The sequence below is a fragment of the Primulina eburnea genome, chromosome 6 (genome assembly GCF_022965805.1).
Source record: "Primulina eburnea isolate SZY01 chromosome 6, ASM2296580v1, whole genome shotgun sequence".
NCBI classification, from domain to species: domain Eukaryota; kingdom Viridiplantae; phylum Streptophyta; class Magnoliopsida; order Lamiales; family Gesneriaceae; genus Primulina; species Primulina eburnea.
In genome coordinates, this window is record NC_133106.1 from 906,851 (window position 1) to 912,860 (window position 6,010).

Below are 6,010 nucleotides of genomic sequence, written 5' to 3' on the forward strand. Positions count from 1 at the left end.
CTATTTAGGGATAATTTAGGTCTTGATACATAAGTATTCGTAGTTTAATTTTAGTGCAATAAAATATTAACATGATGCCGAGAAATATTGATATGGAGTCCGAAAATACAAACATAATACTGGAAAGTGTTAACTTATTCGAAGCCACGTCGGCATTTAAACCAAAAATAACTCAAAAATAAAAGCTAATATACAATACCAAAATTTGAGAAGTTATTAGACTAAAAAAAATATTTTCTCGTACTATTTATAAGAAATTCAAATATTACAGTGTTACTATAAGGAAAAATTGGAGATAAATCCCAAACACAAATCATCTTTAATTTAATTTATTTTGCACTCACCACCTCCCCTTTTTCTTTAGTATTTACTCCCTAATGTTACTAAAAGATTTAAATATCTTTTAAATTAACTTTTTTTTCCCTATTTACTATATTTTCCAGATTTTAATACGTGGCATTGTTACAGCTATCGAGTCTGCCCAACAGCATAGAACTGTGCAAGGTTTTCAGCTTATATACCATTGATCTATTTTTTTTTTTACTTGCTCATCATCTTTCCATAAAATAATTTAAATCTTTTATATCTTTTACCGGAATGCACAGATTAACAATGCAGTCACTACATATGGTTTCTGACGTAGATCTCTTCAACAGTACTTAACACAACCATATATTGTTCCTAACTCATGTGTATAGTGCATAGATTCAATTTGAAAATAATAGATCAGAGATTCTAAATGTCTTGATAATTTTATTCAAATATACAAAATATTATTACATAATATCATATAGGGGAAGAGAAACTTGTTTAACTACTTAACGTAGCTGGAATTGAAACATACATAAATTGAAACTATTACAAGTTTTATTTTGAAAGAAAATGAAAATGTTGAATGATACTTTCATCTTATTTCTGCTTTAATACATATAGAAGCATCGGGGGATCAATTCCGAACTCCAGACTTGAATTATTTCTTCACATTATTGCAAATTTTGGCTGACAACATCTTGTGGTAGGTGGTATCCTCAAACCAATAATCTAGTGGTTTGTCTTTTTGTGGTGGCTGAGTGATCCATGTACCATCATTAGAGTTGTTGGATCACATGTCTTCTTCACTTTTGTCAGAAAATCTTTTCTTTTGTATGATCCCCGAAGAAAACGTGACTTGTGTGGACATTTATCATTTGTACTTGTCTCTGTTGTATGTTTTCGGTCAGATCTCAGCCGGAAATCTTTCCCGAATTCTAGCTCTTTCTGGTTCAATCATTCTGAGTAGATTCCTTTTGATCATCTTCCCATATGATTCATATTACAGAATTTTCGACGATTTTTTTACTCATCGGCAGCTTATTGTTCACTGAAGATTTTTTTTTTCTTTTCAATTATGTTTTCTACAAAAATAGTAATTTTTCATGTCATGGTATTTAAAAAAGATTCATTTATAGAATTTTATAAAAGTTAAATAGAAACTTGAATTTTTCTATCTCTGTAAAACAGTACCATAATCCTCATGCTCGTCTAGTGGAAATTTCGTCTTCAGTGAGTGATGAAACAAAGGTGTTTCATTTTCTGGTGAATATTTGATGAACTTTTGAATGTTCATGTTTGGTCACCTTAGCTTGATGAATTGAAATACTTCGTGTGATCCCTTTCTCGCTGGTTCTGGCGCTGCACTAAAAAATAAAGCTCCAAAATATCTCTCATGTACAAATAATCATTGTTTGCCCATATTTCATTAACAGCTTCTTGAATCAACTTAGATAGTGTTGAAACTTCTGGGAAGCTATGTGATATAGTATAAACCTAGGCAACTGCCCCAAATTCATATCATGTCTTGACCTCCTTAGGCTAAGAATTTAGTTTCATCCATATCCTGATCAAATTTCGGGCTATATCAATCTAGATTATGGTTGGTTTGATACATACTCATGTTTTAAATTTCTCCCAAATATGTTGATATTCTTGAAATTGAGAAATTAAAGGCTCTTTAGTACCAACTTTATATTTTTTTCCTTGTCGTTCTTAGGTCTAAGGTTGTTTTATTCCTCTTCAATCTTCGAGGTGAAAGGTTGATTTGATGCTCGCGATAAGGATTTGGAGCTTCAATTTTTACTTGGGCTGACTCATCTAAAGATTATCCCGACTTAGCACTTGTACAATGGCAATTCAATCCCATGCTCTAGGTGTAGAGCCTTGTGCTCGAAAACTCTTCTTTTGGGAAGCCGTTGATTTCTCAATATCCTGGAAGATAGGCTTTTGAAATAAGGCTATAACTGAGGATAAACATGTAAACAACATGTAATTCGATTAGAGACAATGCTCTAATCAACTTATTGTAGCATGCCCACAACATTTTCATTTAGGGAAGCTTGTTGTACTTGTTTTGAAACATTTCAAGGTGTTTCCTCAAATACCTTTGTCTTTTAATGATGGCATCCACATCAGTGTTGTCCATCTTTTGATAAAAAATCTGCAAAAATATTTTCATGATATTTAATAATATATATATATATATATATATATATATATATAAATATAATATAATTTTGACATAAGTTTGACATCTTAATAATCTAGCATTCTCGGGTTTAGTTCAATTCAACTTTTTTAAGAAAGTTTTTACACGTATATTATCAACTTTTAAGATAAATTTCTTTGCAAGTAAAAATAATGATCATTTTTCAAAAGTCTTTTTCACTGCATAAATTCATTTTCGTTGATATGCAATCGTAAGGGTTCTGCCTCTGAGAATATACCACTTCAATACATGCATGGTTATTCTTCATCCGCTACGATCTTTGATCGAGCAAAACTTGCACAGTAAAATCCCCAATAAAAATATGATTTTGTATGCTCAAAATTAATCACAAGTGCACGATGTCAAGTTATAATATAGTGTACGTGAGTACGAGTATCGTTCCACTGAAAACTGTGTTTAACAATTATTATTCTAGTTATTAAAACTTTAGCAACGAAATTTGAGTGATTATTTTATAACTAATAAAACTTAATAAAACTAAATAAACAAGTTCAAGAATTTAGTGATAAAATATGAATGCTCGATCAATTGATTAAATTTCAATAATAAATGAATTTGTTGGGAATTCTGGTTCACCTACCCCTTATTAATTAATTAATTCGTTCGATCGTGATCTACGCTTCCGACAGGATTTCCTATTCAATTGAACACACTCTCTTGAGCTATGCCAAACTAATTCTACTCAGTAGAGTAATTAAATGTCTTTAATTATTTACCAAGAGTGAATCGCATTTCGATTTATGAAACCCCCTAGTTTTCGACCCTAAGGACTATAACTATCGGCACGTATCCAATTTCATATGCCTATGCAAATTGTAGATCCGCGGATTATACTACTCGATCCTATCACTAGTTATTCTCTCGAACTCACTCGTGATATAAAAATGTCGTTAAAGTTAGCTACGCCTCGAACGATACAATGAAAATCGTAGTACAATCAAGAACAAAGCACAAATCAAAATATAAATTAACTAAATAACAGTTTGGGGTAGGATCCCCTTAAATCCCAACGAATATTAAAGGAGATAAAGAGAAAACGCTGTTGAGTTCTTGTTCCGGTTCCGTTGAGCTATCGCCTGCTACAGTGCTCTTCTCCTCCAAATCGCGGCGCCTCCTCCTCCTCTATTTTCTGTCTCCCCTTCGTATTTTATTCGTGCGCGACCTTCAGATTTCTTTTCGTACGGCCCAATTCAATTGCAAGTTAAGTGGGCCCCCTCAATTGCAATTCTCTTTCTTCAATTCATAGCTTTTCACGTGAGCCCAAAATCTCAAAGTCAAGTCGGCTCTTTTCCAGTCAAAATCGGTGGGCTCCACTCTTTCCATGGATTTTCTTTCCCGATAGCCTAATTGATATTTCTTGCGCGCGTCTCGCGCTCGAGCAGTCGAAAATGGCCGCTCGAGCGCGGACAATTCTGTCCAGATTTTTATTTTTTCAGCTGTGTTTGATTCCATCTTTTTGTTTTTGTAATTTTTCTGTAAAATAATCAACATAATTAAGGAGTGACTCAAAAATATAAATTATAAACTAAATGGATAAAATACAGACACAACAAAATAAAATTATGCAATTACCGACTCAAAATAACGAAATAAAAACACGTAAAAATCACATATATCAACCCCTTCATACTAACCTTTTGCTCGCCCTCGAGCAAAATAGGTGACAAGACACAACAAAAACTAAAAACAAAAACAAAAATCAAATAAATAAAATAAAATGAAAACTAATTCAATGATATGTAATGGCTCAACTCATGCATCAACAAATCTTAAGTATATTTTCCATTGATCAACGTACAACACAAGTCATCGCACACCCCTTGAAATTTCCACACTAATTTTTCTGCGTTGAACGTGAACGTGTGTGAGTGCAATGTTGTTTCCAGTATCGTGTCTTTCAAGTAGATTCATTCCTAAAATTTGCAAGATAACTCGATTTACATGTTAAATGCAAGTTCACTTTCATGCTCCAGTCTCCACTCATTGCTAACCAGTAAACACAACTAATTAGGACTTCATATTTGCGCAATAGGATTCAATTATTATCAAATTTAATCAATTGATTAAAAGACGGGAATACACAGCTCATTTTCATTATGCACTTGTCAGATTTTTTTATCCGACATTCCTCGTCTCCTTACATATCCAACTTTTTAGCCTAGGAATAGGATTTCATTCCTTTATTTGGCTCCCCCTCACCTTACATCTCCTTTTTTTTTTAAGTGCACAATTTTCACTATGTACTCCATATTCAAATCCAAAAAAAAAAAATTATCTAATTCATTATTGTGCCACTGGTTAGTAATTCATTTCATAGACATGCACTCAAGTTCAACTCACACCTCATGCTTCTCAAATTCCCCACAAAAATTCAAAATTTCACTACTGTTCACAAAATTCACTAGTTACAACATGTGTTTAAAAATATTCAACATCCAAGCAAAAATTTCATGCTTCAACAACAGGGGTGTCTAAAACTAATGAAGAAACAAGATCAATGAGCATGTTTATCATCAATTCGCATTCATCATTGGTCAAATTTCGTCATCCAACTTTTTTTTCTTATTTTTTATTTTATTTTTTTTTTATTTTTTTTTATTTTTTTTTCAAATGACACCAAATAACTAAAAGAAAATACCTACCTCACCCCCTCATACTAAAGTCGTGCAATGTCCCCATTGCACTCGACGACATAGAAAAATTAAATAAATAAATAAAACCAAACAACTAAATGCATGCATAAAAATAATAATAATAATAATAATAATTAAAATTTAATAAAAATAAAATAAAAACTCCCCTGGTTGATTATACTGTAGTAGTTGTAGACATCAATCATCTCCTATTGTACGAGCTCCTAAGGCCATCAATCTCCCACGTCCTCCAGTATGCTCACCTCCCAAGTAGCGCCTGATTTCTAGTTGTCGGCTTGACCCTCCGAAGTCCTTATCAAAGAGCGGCTGATGCCCAAAGTAAGTGTCATATGACACCACATCTGGGTCTGGATTCCATATGCCCTCAAGTCTGGCTAGATATAGACACATTAAGCTCGTCGCCTCAGCAACACACAACTCTGAATAATAGGCATGAGATGAGAAACACAGTGTCGGCACTCCTTTATCAGAAAATTCTTCAAAAATCTCTTCCGACTGAGGCTCACATATCAGCGAAGGTTCAAACAACTCTAGATTTTCAGTCTTATCCAACTCATTCTCACTATCTTGGTTGTTTGAGTCATCATCATCAAACCAAACCGGAGCGATCACCGATTGAGTATCTCGCTTCATTTCATGTTCTCGGCGACTCTGAAAGATGGATTTCTTGATATTCTCTATTTGCTCCTCAAGGTTGCGCAGAGAATTAATTTGATTTTCTATAGCTGCCTCAGTCAGTGCCACATACCTATTCCCGGTATCTTCTAGTTGAGTCGTGATCAGTTCATGGCTCTCTCTCTCATCATTTTGAAAC